The 16,582-nt window shown below is 44.4% G+C and overlaps 1 pseudogene across 1 annotated transcript; it reads right to left on the bottom strand.

Annotated features, from left to right (window-relative positions):
* Positions 1-12,570: 12,570 nt before the first annotated feature.
* Positions 12,571-16,147, bottom strand: LOC147357069 (integral membrane protein 2C pseudogene; annotated as a pseudogene). The gene has a single exon (XR_015142885.1). The product of XR_015142885.1 is annotated as an integral membrane protein 2C pseudogene (transcript).
* Between the last annotated feature and the right edge of the window lie 435 nt (positions 16,148-16,582).

A 16,582-nucleotide genomic window follows, 5' to 3' on the forward strand; every position in this document is an offset into this window, starting at 1 on the left:
AAAGTGTGGTCTGTGCTCCAGCAGAACAGCAGTATCTAGGAGTTCCTTAGAAATGCAAGATCTCAGACCTTTCCCCCAAAACTACTGAACCAGAAAGTGCACTTTAAAAACTCCCAAGATGATTCTTAGGTATGTTAAAATTTGAGAAGTGTTTACATAAAACCCAGGAAGTATCTGGTATCTTCCACATGGTAAATGCTTAACAAACAGGAGCTACAAGTGAAGCAGAAGGAATTAGAGCAGTGGTTCTCCACGGGGCAATTTTGACCCAGGGGAATAGTTAACAATGTCTCGAGACATTGTAGGTTGTTATAACAGGGAATGGGGGGGGCGGTGGGAAGTGGGGTGCTACTGATGGGTAGTGGCATGGGCCAAGGGACGCTGCCACACATCCTGCAGTGCATGGGACAGCCCCTCCCCACAAAGAACCAGGTGACAGCCCCCTAAATGCCCAGAGCACTGAGGCCCAGAAATCCTGGACTAGGGGAGAGCAGCGTCTGCAGGGGAAAGAGCTGACATAGAGCTGACATAGAGAAGGGTCCGAAGCGTACCCTTCGGGGAAGAAGGGCTGTGGCCAGAGAAGCAGTGGACTGTTGAGACGGTCAGGAGAGGGGAAGGAAAATAAGGTGGCAACTTGGCAGACGGGGCCCGAAGGCCCTGGGTGGGAGCAGAGGGCGAGGCCTGGCGCACTGGCTCACTGCCACCACCACCCCCACCCCCAATCCCAGGGAAGCTCCAAATCTCAGACTTGGAGAAACTGGAGAAAGTGGGGCTGGTCTCCTAGTCCAGATCTGTGTATGTTCATCCCAACTCCATGCTAGGCGAGACGAAGACCAGAAGCTCTCCTAATATCTCTCATCCCCTTGCTCTCTGGAAACTTGGAAAATTTCCTTCGCGATAATACTGGGTGGGAGAAGAGGTCCTCTGTGGATAAACTTTGATTTACAAGGCCACTTTCCCCCTAGATACCCTTTATTGGATTGAGGGTGTTTATTCTATGACTCTCAGGCCACTCATGCCACATATGCACGTATGCTTGTCGTGTATGTCATGTCATGTCTGCAGTCTGAATTTTCCACCTAACTCTACTCCCACCCCACATCCCCTACAGATTCTCCTAAACCTATAGAGAGAGGAAAGGGCTGAACCAGATGGAGAAGGATCCCTTCTCCACTCCCCGGTGAGGCAGTAAAGATCTCACTCTAAACCTGAATATCCCCCTCACCCGGTTGTGATTGACAGAAATGCCCTGCAGGAAAGAAGTGATGAGAATATGAAGTAGGGTTTCCTGAGCACCAGAGATAAAGGAAAGTTACATCACCATTTTTCTTCCAGTGAACTGATTTAATCTTCACTCTAAAATAGATTGTTATCTCGCTATTTGGCTGGGAACACGTGCACTGACAGATGTGAGATTTCTGGGCTTTTGTCGGTTCTTCTCCCTGCTTCAGCTGCTGTCATTCTAGGAGTGGAGATGAGAGGTGGGTGTCCATTGGTTGGCCCCCCTAAACTGGCACTTTGCCATTCTATCTTGTCCTCCATCACTGGTATAATTAATAATTTATTATTAACACAGATCAGTCTTGCAGCTCTACAGCATGCTCAGATGTACAAAATGCCTCTAAGTGAAATCTCTCATTTGCTATTCACTATAACAAAAATGTTAGAAGGAGGACAGATATTGTTAACTGTCCTTTGAAGATTAGAAAACTGAGATCCAGAAAGGTCAAATAATTTTCCCTACATCACATAAATAAATAACCGAATCATAACTGGAGTACAGGTCTCCTGGCTCTCAGTCAGTATTCTTTCGTCTGTTCCACCCTTCATCAACTTCTTAATCTTGCATGTATTCACACACTTACTGAATAAGCTCTTCCTAAGCACCTACTGAGTGTCAGAAAAGGCTATACAAAAATGAATGACTATGATAACATTTACATAAATGTTATAACCTGTCCAGAAAAGACAGGTTATAGAGACAGAAAATAGAGTACTGGCTCCCTAGGGCTTAGAGTTGGGAATTAGGTGGATGGAAGGAATTGGGAGTGACTGAAGATGAATACAAAGTTTCCTTGGGGGGTAAAGAAAATGTTCTAAAATTAAATTATAATGATGCACTCTGTGAGTATACTAAAACCCATTGAACTGTACACTTTAAGCAGTGAACTCTGTGGTGTGTGAAATATATCTCATTAAAGCTGTTTAAAAAAATAATTAAGACTCACTTATTGTTCTCAGTTCTAATGAGTCAATAGAGTGAATACACTTGCAAACAGATAAATTGCAACACCAAGTCATGGGAATGTGTTGACACCAGTAACAGAAGGATGGAGCCAAGGAAAACATCTAGGTGAGGCCTTAATAAGATGTATCTTGGATGTTGCTGGAAGGGTTAAGAAACTTCCTAGTGGAGGTGACATTTGATCTGAGGCTTGAAGCCCGAGTAGGAATTTGCCAGCAAAAATAAAGGAGGACATCTTTGGAGACCTCTGTGACCTCCGCTAATTCTATGGCCATATAACTGCTATAGGGAACCAAGGAGAAGAAGGTTCTAGAAGTTGCTGGAAGGATCCTTGATTGCTGTTTTGCTTGATGATTCGTGGAAATCCTCGGGCAATAGCAGTTTAAATATAGTTGCAGGATGTGTAAAGGAACCTAAGGTGCTACTGAGGCCCAAGAGCTATAACAGGAAGGGAGAGGTTGGGCGAAGGACTTGGGGCTCAGTTTTCCAAGCAAAGGCTTTAGCCAATCATAAGAAAGAGAGTAACAAGAGACATCCAACTCTGAAAACTGCAATTGCGTCCCAGAAGTCAGGTTCCTGTACCTTCTCACAGCCTGCAGAGCACCAACTTTGAGTCTCAAGGGCATGAGTGTTTTAAATACACATATGGCAGTCAACAGGGTTGGAAAAAATGATAGTTCCAGAGTCTCCTGAGTAGATTCAGGTTAAGAATTGTGGTCCATTTCCCCTGTGTCACCGTGTCTCTCATATATCCAAAGTTGCTTTTTCTAACAGATATATATTTTGTAGGGTAAGGAAGGAAGGCAAGTAAGGAGGGAGGGACTGAGGGGAGGGGGAAGGAAAGAAGGAAAGAGAAAGAAAGAAAGAGAAAGGAGGAGAAGGAGGAAGAGAAGGAAAAGACTTTGGTTGAAATGAGATATCTTTCATACTCAGCAGTTTATCAGCATCAATATTCCTGAAATAGCCCCCCTACCTTCCTCCTATGCAAATTCATTCTCTAGACTTACAAGGAACTTTTTAGAGTCCTAGACAGCAGCAATCACTCCACTCCTGTGCTCATCTTTGATGGCATCTATGTGATCCTTCCTTGTGCCCTGGTGGTCTTGTCCACCAAGCTGTGAACTCCCTAGGCACCAGCACTGACTTTCCTTCATCTCAGAAGGGCCCTCAGAACCTGGCACATGGCGGGTGCTCAGTAAGCGTTTGTTGAATAAGTGCATTTCATATGACTGATCCCCAAATCTAACTGCTTACAGGACCCAGTAGCCTCCCAGACTGTAGACATAAAGTGAAAGTCAAAGTCAAAGTTGCTCAGTCGTGTCGGACTCTGCAACCCCATGGACTATAGAGTCCAGGGAATTCTCCAGGCCATAATACTGGAGTGGGTAGCCGTTCCCTTCTCCAGGGGATATTCCCAACCCAGGGACTGGACCCAGGTATCCCACATTGCAGGTGGATTCTTTACCCGCTGAGCCACAAGGGAAGCCCAGTACATAAAGTCTTTGCCAAATGTTCACCAATTTGTTCAGGCAACAATCACTGGGCTGTGAGACACTGCTTTGCGTCCCATGGTCTGATTAAATATCTGGGCCAGCTTTGCATGTGCCCCTAGTATGAGAGTAAAAACTCATGAAATGATACTATAACCACTCAGCTGCTTGTAGAATCCCAGGGAAACAGAATCTGTGCTTAGGCCAGCACAGGAGAGAGTCCTGGGTCTGCGAATAAGAAACTCGGTCCCATCCTCGAGCTTCCAAACTGCTGCCTTAAATACGCTTTCTCTGTGCCACCTGCCCCGTTCTGCCAAAGGGGGAATGGTTCCTATTTCATCTGTTTTACAGACTCTCTCCCAGTCCCATCCCTCTTTAAGCAGAATGCCCACTGCTTCATAAGATCCTTCTAAATGCACAACTCTGATCATACTACTCCTTAACCTTAAAAATTATCTTTGATTTCTCCAAGCCCATTACTCTTTTTTTCCATTTCTGTATGCATCAGTGCCTAGCACAGAGCCTTCAACATTTTAGTTTGTTCTTGACCCAATTCTTAATTTCAAAACCAGGTAATGGAATACATTTAAGGGGGAGGATAACCTAAATTGATTTTTATACTCCTCAACTGATACTATTCTATGCATAAGTCCATGTAATAGAATTCGATTCAACCACCAAATGTAATTTGTCTTTACATCCGTTAAAAAAAAAAAAACTCTTTTATAACAGTTTAGACTTAAATGCAATGGCACCCCACTCCAGTACTCTTGCCTGGAAAATCCCATGGACGGAGGAGCCTGGTGGGCTGCAGTCCATGGGGTCGCTAAGAGTTGGACACGACTGAGCAACTTCACTTTCACTTTTCACTTTCATGCATTGGAGAAGGAAGTGGCAACCCACTCCAGTGTTCTTGCCTGGAGAATCCCAGGGATGGGGGAGCCTGGTGGGCTGCCATCTCAGTGGTCACACAGAGTTGGACACGACTGAAGCGACTTAGCAGCAGCAGCAGACTTAAAAACCAAGTTACAGATGAAATATGCAGTATGGTCCCATTTTTGTAAAAAAAATAAAATAAGCATATGTAATGTTGAAAATGGTCTAGAAATATAATACCAAAATGTTAACAAGGATTACATTTGAGTACTGAGATAATGGGTATTTTCCTTTTCTAGAGCTTATCTGTGTTTTCCAAGGTTATACAAGTCTAATTCAAGTGTAAGTTTTTTAAAAAACATATTTAAAATTTGAATAAATCACTAGTTTCACCATTGCCCACAAAAAATCACTGAAATTCCTGGCATGGAAGTGCCCATTCTCAAACATCTGGCTACTCACCTTTCCAACTTTATCTCTTCCCACACCTCCGCTCACCATGCTCCAGCCAAACTGGGCTGCTCACCTCCATTTTCTGCCTCTGCCCCACTGTTATGGAATCTGGGATGTCCTTATCATGTGCCAAACACTAACCAACTCTGTGCGACCCCATAGATGGCAGCCCTGTCCCTGGAATCCTCCAGGCAAGAACACTGGAGTGGGTTGCCATTTCCTTCTCCAATGCATGAAAGTGAAAAGTGAAAGTGAAGTCGCTCAGTCATGTCCGACTCTGAGCGACCCCACGGACTGCAGCCCACCAGGCTCCTCCGTCCATGGGATTTTCCAGGCAAGAGTATTGCTTGGACATAAAAAGATGCAGTGATATGCCATTGACTGTCAAAGACAAGTTGCATATATAATGTATACATGTGTTTACATATGTGCATATACATACTATAAAATGTGTGTGCATACACACACACACACACACATATCCTGCTAAAGATATTTATTTTGAAGCAGTACAATTGCAGGCTGGATAGAGTTTTATTTTTATCTTTAAAGGATTTTGCATAATTGATGTAGAAAGAAATCAACACACACCTACCATTTGAGAGAGAGAGATTTGCATTAAAATTTTACCTGTCTTTCAAGGTCTCCTTCTTGAAGCTATTCTAAAAGCTGCAAGGAATTTTTGCCAGCCTTGAACACCACAGGGATTTGAACTTCTTTTGTGGCACTGAATCTCGTCTTTCGCCTTCCCTTGTCCCTATCCCTCTCCTCCCTTCCCTTCTGCTTCCTCTCCCTCTACCCCTCTGTATGCTGCTGCTGCTGCTAAGTCGCTTCAGTCGTGTCCGACTCTGTGCGACCCCACAGACAACAGCACACCAGGCTCCCCCGTCCCTGGGATTCTCCAGGCAAGAACATTGGGGTGGGTTGCCATTTCCTTCTCCAATGCATGAAAGTGAAAGGGAAAATGAAGTTGCTCAGTTGTGGCCGACTCTTAGTGGCCCCATGGACTGCAGCCTACCAGGCTCCTCCGTCCATGAGATTTTCCAGGCAAGAGTACTGGAGTGGGGTGCCATTGCCCCCTCTGTATACCCACTCCCAAATCCCTCAATCTAGGGCCTTGGGAGGACAAAAGAACAGATGTCTTCTCTTCCTCATGCTGCCCAGCACAGCAGAGTAGGTTACTGAAAAAAATAAGCACGTAGTGAGTAAGATGCTTGATAGGAAAAGTATTCAGAATGATATGGAGTTTGCATTTTTGTGGGTTAATCCCATCACAAGAATAGAGAATTGGAAAAAGGTAAAAGGAGTAAAAGACACTTACTCCTTAGAAGAAAAGTTATAACCAAACTAGACAGCATATTAAAAAGCAGAGACATAACTTTGCCAACAAAGGTCTGTCTAGTCAAAGCTATGGTTTTTTGAGTAATCATGTATGGATGTGAGAGAAAGCTGAGAGCTTAAGAATTGATGCTTTTGAACTGTGGAGTTGGAGAAGACTCTTGAGAAGACTCCTTGGACTGCAAGGAGATCCAACCAGTCCATCCTAAAGGAAATCGGTCCTGAATATTCATTGGAAGGACTGATGCTGAAGCTGAAACTCCAATACTTTGGCCCCCTGATGCAAAGAACTGACTCCTTGGAAAAGACCCTGATGCTGGGAAAGATTGAAGGCAGGTGGAGAAGGGGACAACAGAAGATGAGATGGTTGGATGTCATCACCGACTCAATGGAGATGAGCCTGAGTAAACTCCGGGAGTTGGTGATGGACAGGGGGGCCTGGCGTGCTGCAGTCCATGGGGTCGCAAAGAGTCGGACACAACTGAGCAACTGAACTGAACTGAACTGATCCTAGGTGGGATGCCCACTGGGAAGTATGGGAGACATTGTAGTTACAGTTCCCCTCTTCTCAGAAGACAGGAAAATTGCACTTCCCTGCCCCATGGAAGCTTGGCATGGCCATTGGCCTATTTTGACCAGTGAAATATAAGTGAAAGAATCAAATGTCTTTTCAGGTGGAAGCATTTAAAGCACAGGGCACAGTTCTCCATGCCTGCTCCTACCTCTCTTCTGTCGGGATGGCAGCGTTATGGGATGGAAGTGTTTCCTCCACCTGGGTTCCTGAGTAGCCATGATGAGCAGATGGCCAAGCGAATATGTATCAGCCATGTATTATAACTGAGAAATAAGTTTTGTCATAACAAGCCACTGAGAAAGACTAAGGTATTGTCTGCTGCTGCAGCATAATGTAGCCTCACCTAATATAGAAGGAATGTTAGAGGGGAGAGGGATTTAAACACATTTCAAGTCCCTTTCCGCACTCAGAAAATGAATATAGATTCTGCTATAGGCAAAACTGCTATTCTACATGCTATTTAGACAACTCATTATAAGTCAAAGAGAGTCTCAAAATTCTTCTTTGTTGGAAAGTACTGCTTTCCCCTTGCACACAATATAAACTATGCATTCAGCGGGATGAGGTCATGTTACGGCATGAGGCTGACCACTTTGGGATCCAGAAATTGGCGGCCCAGTCATTCAGGAGTCACAGAAGGGGCCACACCTCTGGAATGGAGCAGGGACGGAAGTCTGAGAGCCTGTCTGGGAGAGAGAGCCCTGTGCCCTGGGCAGGGGTGATAGAGGGACTCTGCTATTCAAAGGTGCCAGTAAAAAGCTTTGAACAAGCTAACAGAAACACACACCACACATACTCACTACATAGATTTTAAAACTGGCAAAGAAAGGCAGGCTAAGGCCCAGCAGGTCTAAACTTGTCCCAGAACGTGAGAAAGTAGAGATCGTGTCCCTGAAAAGCCTTACATAAGGTACTAGAAATGCAAAATGACTTGGGCTCTTAAACCGAAATAAACTGGTTTTGGGTTCCTTATCTCCTTTGCCCAGAGGTAAAGGGTCAAATCCAGGGAATCATCCAAAGTGGTGAAGAGTAGAAGCTGCTTCCAGCAACAGTGAGTAGGGCTCTCTCCATTCAGACTCTGACTTTAACTTCCAAACAGTGTCCTCTCAGAAAATACACTACTCATGAAATGAAGGACAAATTCACTAGCTCCCTCTGTAGACTAATCCCTGCCTTGAAAAGTCACCACCTGTCTTCCCAGACCAGAGAGAGAGCTCCACAAGAAAGTGGAACTAATGGATCTAATCAGGTAACTCCGATTGAGTAAATTCTGCCTTCCCACAATAAAATAAGAATAAAAATAACCTGGAATATCAGAATCTGAATGTCCATATTTCATTAACCTGGGAAGAAAAATTAGAAATTAAAAATCTCAAAGTGTGTGGTCCCCAGTGCTGATACAAAGCTAGCTGGCTCTTGCAGAGCTCCACTCTCTAGTGTATTTTGAGAAGTTCTAAAGGGATGTATCTCATAGCTTTGTCCATGAACGATCCCTGCCATCAGGGCTGGCTGAGCCAATGACAGCAAGCTCCAAGTGCCACCCCAGGGACAGTGAGAATGGGACTTTCCTCACCAGGTTTTCGGTGCCAATTCACTCCAGTCAAAAAATGTTGCAAGGTCACATTCACCCCTAATAAGGTCTCTGAGTCCAAAGTATTATAGAGTTCAGTGGAGCAACTTTTCCAATTTACACTCAGAGACTTTCTTGGCTCTAGGATGCCCACATACCTCAAGAGTGGTTGATTTGGGCAACTTCAGTATCATGGGCCTGGAGGTCATCATTTCTTAGGGGTGGGAGAGGGGCTGGTAATGGTTAGGTCTCAACGCTAGGCCAGTAAGCCAGCATATGGCATAATACTTTACTAAATACTTCCACAATTTGATATTCACAAAAGCCCTGTGAAATAAAGCATACATCATTATCTCCATTTTAACAACTAGGACACCAAGGAAAGAGGAAATCTAAACGGTGATTTGCTTAAGCTCAGAGCTAGAAAATGGAACTACCTAGTCTGGATTCCCAGGTCTCTGACTCCAAGCCAGGTGTACCAGAGGCAGTGCTGTGCACTGGAAAGCATGCAACCGTGAAGGCACACTTCCTGTGGACCCTTGGCTCTGAGACTTAGTAGCTATGCAATCATGGGTGAGTTTCTTGATTCTTATATGCTTCAGTTCCCTCATCAGTAGAGTAAGAATAACAATACAAATCATCTCATAGGTATTTGTGAGGATTAAATGAGAAAAATACATGCAAAGCACATAGAAGTCAGCCTGACCCATCAGGAAGCAAGAGAAAAAGTTAACTATTATTAAAACATTACTAATATTATTTTTATATATTACCATGACACACAATGCTTTTTTATTATTGAAAAGAGCCTGATATGGCTACAAACATTTTTTACTCTGTAACTATAGTAACTTCTGTTTAGGAAAAATGCTAAGTGCTCATAAGAGTACCCAATATGGAAACAGTACACCACAATATACTATGGCCAATCCCCCGTTTTTATCAGTCTGTTTAGGGAATCTGTGAAGTTGTTTTGAAATGATAGTACAAGGATGGAAGGAATAGATGAAGGGGATTATGAGGTACAAACTTCCAGTTATAAAATATTACTAAGTCCTGGGGATTTAATGTACAGAAGAGGGACTATAATCACCAATATTGTAATAAAGCAACCGGCACCATTATCTAATTTCTAAACTTTTTCATTACCCCAAAAAGAAACCTCATACCCATTGGCATCACACCCTACTCCATTCCCCCTTAGTCCCTAGAAACAGCTGTTTTTTCTGTCCCTATGGTTTTACTTATTCTGTGTTTCCAGACATCATATTTGAAATGTTATAAAGATAATTTGAAGTTTAGGATATTGGTGTCCTCTGAGGAGTATTTATATTTGCTTCTGGAAGGGATTGGCAATTCCACATTAACTTAATCCAATCATAGAATGAGGTGATTCAAAGTTGATTTTCTGTCCCTGTTAAGGGATTACCATGGGTTACCATGACCCCTGGAGGGTAACACTTGGGAGTCTCAGCTGGAAGCTTGGCCAGGAGGTTCTAGGGGCCCTCCTTCATCAGCAGACTAGGAGCATGTACTGCTGTTCCCCCCATCCTGTAAATTTGTGGCAAATTGAGCACATCTGTCTCCCAATCTTCCGTCACCTTTTTTTTATAATCAGAGTTTAGTTGCTTTACAATGTTGTGTTAGTTTCTGCTGTTCAGCAAAGTGAGTCAGCTATACGTATACAGAGCACTGAGTAGAGCTCTGTGCTATACGGTAGGTTCTCTTTAGTTACCTGTTTTATACATAGCAGTGTATATGTATCAATCCCAGCCTCCCAGTTTATCCCACTCATTTCCCCACTTGGTGTCCATATGTTTGTTCTCTATGTCTCTATCTCTATTTCCACTTTGCAAATAGGTTCATCTGTACCTCATCAACTTTTCTAAATTTAGATGACCTTTACCAAGGAAAGGGCTTCCCTCATAGCTCAGTCAATAAAGAATCTGCCTGCAGTGCAGGAGACCCAGGTTGTATTCCTGGATCAGGAAGATCCCTTGGAGAAGGAAATAGCATCCCACTCCAGTATTGTTGCCTGGAGAATCCCATGGACAGAGGAGCCTGGCGGGCTACAGTCCATGGGGTTACAAGAGTTGGACACAACTGAGTGACTGAACCACCACCAAGCAGTCCCCAGTGCTGAGCTCATTTCACTGGATTTCCCTCTCCTAAATCTTGGCCCTGGAATTTTGCCTGTCTTGTTACCTCTTCAAAACCTTCAGATTGGGGGGTGGGGTGGGATGGGTGGGGTTTTTTTTTTTTTTAATTTCCTGATTTTTGCACCTTTTCTTGAATTCTTCTCATTGTGTTCATCATTCAGTCGTGCCCAACTCTTTGCAACCCCATGGACTGCAGCCCACCAGGCTCCCCTGTCCATGAGATTTTCCAGGCAAGGATACTGGAGTGAGTTGCCATTTCCTTCTCCAGGGGATCTTCCCAACCCAGGGATCAAACCCAGGTCTTCTGCACTCAGGGGAGATTCTTTACCAACTGAGCTACAAGGGAAGCCACACATCTAAAAGCCAGTGGCAATTTTCTTCTTCAGGCAGAACAGACAAAGAGGAAGATTCTTCCACATATTCCCCAGCTCCTCAACAGCTTCAGAAAAACCACCATCTTTTGCCACTGGCAGGAGAGATACACCTACTAGGCATGTCCATGAAGATCGAAAAAGATAACCTAGGCAAAGTGCTTAGAGAATTTTGTAGTAGTCGTGTTTCCCGCTTTGTTCCAGCCTCAGTAAAGCTCAGAGCTGAATTTTGATCCTTCTAGCGAGTTATGACTCAGAACCTCATGGCATGTCCTTTGCAGAATAATCTTAGCTCAACATCATTGTATTATCTGTGTTCTGTTTCATCTAGCTTCCTTAAATCTTGTTGTATTACATGTATTCTCATGTCACTCTCAATCACTTTGATAGAAAGTGGGACATAAATAAGTAAATAACATACATTAAATAAGAGTGTTTTGAACTGCTATATGCTATACGTGTGACAGAATATTGATATTAGCACAGGCGGAACCACTTCCCTGGGGGAGCAGGACATCAAGGTCCTTTGTCTTTTTAGGCTACTTGTTGACATCCCCGCTAATCCTTCACAGTCTAACTCAAGGATCCCTCCTTCAGAAAGCCTTCCCTCATCTTTCTACATGGAGGTCTTTCCTTGTCATTAAGTCTTATATTGCTGGCAATGACTTGTCCTCACAATCTCACTCTCTTTAAATGCCTCTAACCTGCACAAAAGCTTCCCTGGTACTTCAGTGGTAATGAATCCTCCTGCCAATGTTCAATCCCTGATCTGGGACGATCCCCTGGAGAAGGAAATGGCAACCCACTCCAGTATTCTTGCCTGGGAAACTCTATGGACAGAGGAGCCTGGTGGGCTACATACAGTCCATGGGGGACTCAGTGACTAAACAGCAACAACAACAATCTCCACGAGGCCTAGAAAGAGGAATTACCTCGAACTGAACTGGTTTTGAAGAATTTTACTGATACACAATTGGCAAGCAATAAACTGCACATATTTAAAATGTACAATTTGATAAGCTTTGGCATATGTATACAACTGGAAATCATCACCAAGATGATGAACATATTCATTATAGTTTAACCATTCACTTGTTGGTAGACATTTAGTTGTTTCAAATTTGGGGCTAATAAAAATAAACCTTTCATAAAATGTTTATGTGCAAGTCTTTTCATGAACATATGTTTTCTTTTCTCTTGGATAAATACCTAGGAATGGAATAACTGGGTCATATGGCAGCTGTTTTTTCAGTTTTTTGAGAAACTGCCAAACTATTTTCAACGTGGCTGTATCATTTTACACTCCCAACAGACCATGTAAGTTTGAGTTTCTCCACACCTTCCCCTACCACCTGATATGGTCAATTTTTTTTTAACCGTTCTAATAAGTATGTTGTGGTATCTCACTGTGGTTTTAATTTGTATTTACTTAATGAAAGACAACGTTAAGCATCTTTTCATGTGCTTCTTTTCTACATATATTTATCTTCTTTTGTGTCTGTTCAAATTTTGTGCTCAGTTTTTAATTGGGTTGCTTCCTTAAAATTGAGTTTTGAGTATCCTCTATATTTTTTGGTCACACATTATTATATACAGGGATTTACAAATATTTACTCCCAGACTACGGGCTATCTTTTCATTTTCTTAAGCATCTTTTAAAGGGCAGAAGTGTTTAACTTTAATGAAGTCTAACCTTCCAATTTGGTTTTTTATGGATTCTGCTTTTGGTTTTGTATTTAGGAAATCTTTTTGGCTAACTCAAAATTATGAAGGTTTTTCCCTCAGGTCTTCTTTGAGAAGTTTTAAAATTGTAGATTGTACATTTAGACTGATGATCCATTTTGAGTTAACTTGTATATGTAAAATATAGGTCCAAGTTGATTTTTTTCTATACAATATCCAATTATTTTACCACCATTTCTTGAAAGATCATTCTATCTCCACTAAATTGCCTCTGCACTGTTGTTGAAAATCAGATGTGTAGGTCTTTTTCGGAACTTTTCATTCTACGCTCTATTCATCTATTTTTATACCAGAACCACACTCTCTTGATTGCCATGGCTTTGAAAATTAAAGTGAAGTCACTCAGTAGTGTCTGACTCTTTGCAAACCCATGGACTGTAACTTACCAGGCTCCTCCCTCCATGGGATTCTCCAGGCAATAGTACTGGAGTGGGTTGCCATTTCCTTCTCCAGGGGATCTTCCGACCCAGGGATCGAACCTGGGTCTCCCGCATGCCAGGCAGACGCTTTAACCTCTGAGCCACCAGGGAAGCCCTGCCATGGCTTTATATGTCTTCAAATATAATAATATTAATCCTCCAATTTTGTTCTTTTTCAGTTATTTTGATTATTTTAAGTTTGTTGCATTTTAATATGAATTTTAAAGTGAACTTGTCAGTTTCTACCTTAAAAAAAGGCTACTGAAATTTTTATACTGATTGTATTGAATATATAGATCAATTTGGGGAGAATTAGCATCTTAATAATTATCAAGACCTAAGAATATGGTATATCTCTCCATTATTTATTATTTTTAAATATTTAAATATTTCTTTATTTGCTTGTGCCAGGTCTCTTAGTTGTGGTACAGGGAATCTTCAATCTTCCTTGCAGCATGTGGGATCCAGTGATCCATCCCAGGCACCCTGCACTGGGTGTGTGGCCCATCAGGGAAATTCCTCCATTATTTAGATAATCTTTCATTTTGCCAGCAATGATTTACAGTTTTCAGTATAGAGCTCTTTTACATCTTTTTTTTTTTTTTTTTTTCAGAAGTCAAAGGTTCTACAAACACTTATGAAAAGAGATCTGATTGAGAAAATATACAACACATTTAAGTTTCATCTCCAGAGAGCACTGAAGTCTGACAGGAGAAATGGGAGCCCTCCTCCTCAAGGCTCAGGACTGAGAATGGTTAACACGTGAAATGACCAGTAAAAATATGCAAAAGTGAGAGGGAAAAGGAAAATAATGCTGCATTGCCCAAAGCAGAGGGGGACGGAATTTTAGAACAAAGAAGAGGCTGGGTGCACAAGTACCAGATGGCTGTTCCTCTCCTTCCCCCAGGTATCTTCCAAAACAGCCCTGAGCTGGAAAGCAGGGAGCCCCACCCCCTCAGCAGGACCTACACACGGCTCTCTTCTCACTGCTCATCTCGCCCAGCTGCCAGTAGACAGGATGAAAAGAGAACCGCTCCACTCCAAGATGTTCCTCTGTGACTGTGGCTTAGGGGATCCTCCTTGAGCTCCTGCCCTTCCAGCCCCGACTCCTTCCTTCTTTGGTTCCACTGGGAAGCTGATTGTGCTTGACAGACTCATCCCACCCCTCCAAACTCAGGCTCCCACTGGTGGCTGAAGGCACTGACATGAGTCCTGGAGAGATCCCCAGGACAGCCACCATCCCTGGGCTCTGGAGGAGGGGGTGGGGGGCGCCATTCCTGGGCACATTTCCTCCATCCTCAGCTCAGGCCCGGGAGTCAGCACTGGCGAGGAAGTGTGTTTGGCAAGGTGCCTTTCAGGACTCTGCCAGCTGTGCAGACATCCCTGAACCCACTCCCTCTCTTCACCCTAACACCCGGCCAGGCCTGGTCCTTCCAGCCAATCCTTCTCCTTTGGCTGCCACTCAGGACCCCAGTCACCTGACCTCATGAGGGTCACAGAAACCATCTTGGGGCGCCCCACCCACCCCCCAGGCCTGAGAAGTCGGCAGAGATGGTGGCCTTGAGACGTCACAGCTGTGGTACAGGGAGGTGAGCAGGGCTGGAGAGAAAAGGGGACACACGTCCCATCTAGGGAAAGGTGTCCAAAGCATGAGCTAAGTGAATGGAAGGAGAGCCAGGGAGCGGCCTCCAGAGAAAATGAGAGAGGATCGGGGCAAGCCTGGAGCCCTGGGCAGGTTTCCCACCACCCTCACCCTGGCGTCTCCGCACCCAGGAGCTCTCAAAATGGCGGGTGGCCATTGCTGTTGTTGGCCCCTCGTTTGTACTTCCGCTTCCGGGTGACCCGGCGCCACCGGCGGTAGGTGTCCTTCCTGCTACAAACAGGTGGGAGGCGAAGAAGGCCGAGGCCTCCTGTCGCTGACATGCTCCTTGACCACCATCTCCTCCGGGGTGACGTATGTCTGCAGGAAGTTGGTGCCTCTCTGCACGTCCTCACCAGGAACTCCCAGAAGTTGCGAGGGGGCAGCAGGTTGGTGGCGTTGAACAATGAAGTGGCTCCTGTCCAGGGAGAAGTCGTGATAGACAGTGAGCCTTGCTGGAATCGTGGAGGATGTCCCCAAACCAGGGCATGAGCACGTTGATGCCCTCGCAGTTCCTCTCCTCCAGTTAGATCTTCCGTCCTCCTCTAGCTCCATGCGAGTGCGGACCCGGAAGGACAGGTAGGACTCCTAGAAGACCCCACAGTGGAAAAAATTGTCTCGGGCCAGCTGAATGAGAAAGAAGGATCTGTAGATGTGGACGGAGGCGAACACCAGGCCCATGAGCGGCAGGTCCATGCCCATGGACAGAGCCCCCTCATCTTGTAGGGATGGTGAGGGGGCCCTCCTCCCAAGGGCTTCTCCCCAGCCAGGGTCAGCAGGATCTCAGCGTCCGGGGTGGGCACCGGGGCAGAGACCAAGGCCGAAGCCTTGTCAGTCTTGCCGGCTTTGATGAGGGCCACCACCGGTTGGAAGCGGATCTTCCACCACGGCTGCGTGGGCCGTGCGTCCGCCTTGCGCCCTCTGTTGGCAGCCACTCTCCTCTCAGCCCCTGTCTGTACCACAGCTCTCTGCAGGCACGGGAAGTTTGGTGCCCTTCTACATATTTTGTTCTTGATTTATCCTCAAGGATTTCCTACTTTTTGATGCTATTGTAAGTAGTATTTTTTAAGAATTTCAAGTTCCAATTGATTGTTGCTGGTATATGGGAATACAACTGATCTTGTATCCTTGTATCCTGCTATCAAACAAAACTTTTTTATTCTACTAGCTTGTTGTAAATCCATTGGATATTTCTCCCTAGATGGGCCTGTAATCTATGCATAAAGACTGACTTCATTTCCAATCTGGGTTATTTTTATTTCTTCTTAAACCAAATTGAGATGTAGTGGTCCTGGAAGTACAGGGACCTGAGCTTTAATGTCAACTCTGCCATAACTCTCTGTGTAACCTTAGGCAAGTCACTTTCCTCTCTGAACCCCAGCTACCCTGTAAAGTAATTTGTAAGTCCTCTCCTATCTCTAATGTTCAAAGAATGTACTCTGAAAGGTATTAGCACTCTGGTTGTAATCCACAGCTTCCTGCCTCCAGGCCTCTGAGTCCTGCCTTCTTCCTGTTAAGCGACTGACTCATTGTGCTCCTGACAGCTGGGCTGAACCAGAGTGTCTGTCACCTGCTTTCCTCCCAGTCTTGCAGTGAATCAGGAGTGGCTCTGTTAGTTCATTCTTTTACCAGTTGTTTTTCTGCTGCCTCCTGTTGACAAGGCCCAATCTGCAGGGTGGGTTATCTATTTTCTAGCAAAAGCCAA

This window comes from Bos grunniens, chromosome 16 (genome assembly GCF_055505025.1).
Source record: "Bos grunniens cultivar Pamir isolate PY7600 chromosome 16, Bosgru_T2T1.0, whole genome shotgun sequence".
Taxonomy (NCBI): Eukaryota; Metazoa; Chordata; class Mammalia; order Artiodactyla; family Bovidae; genus Bos; species Bos grunniens.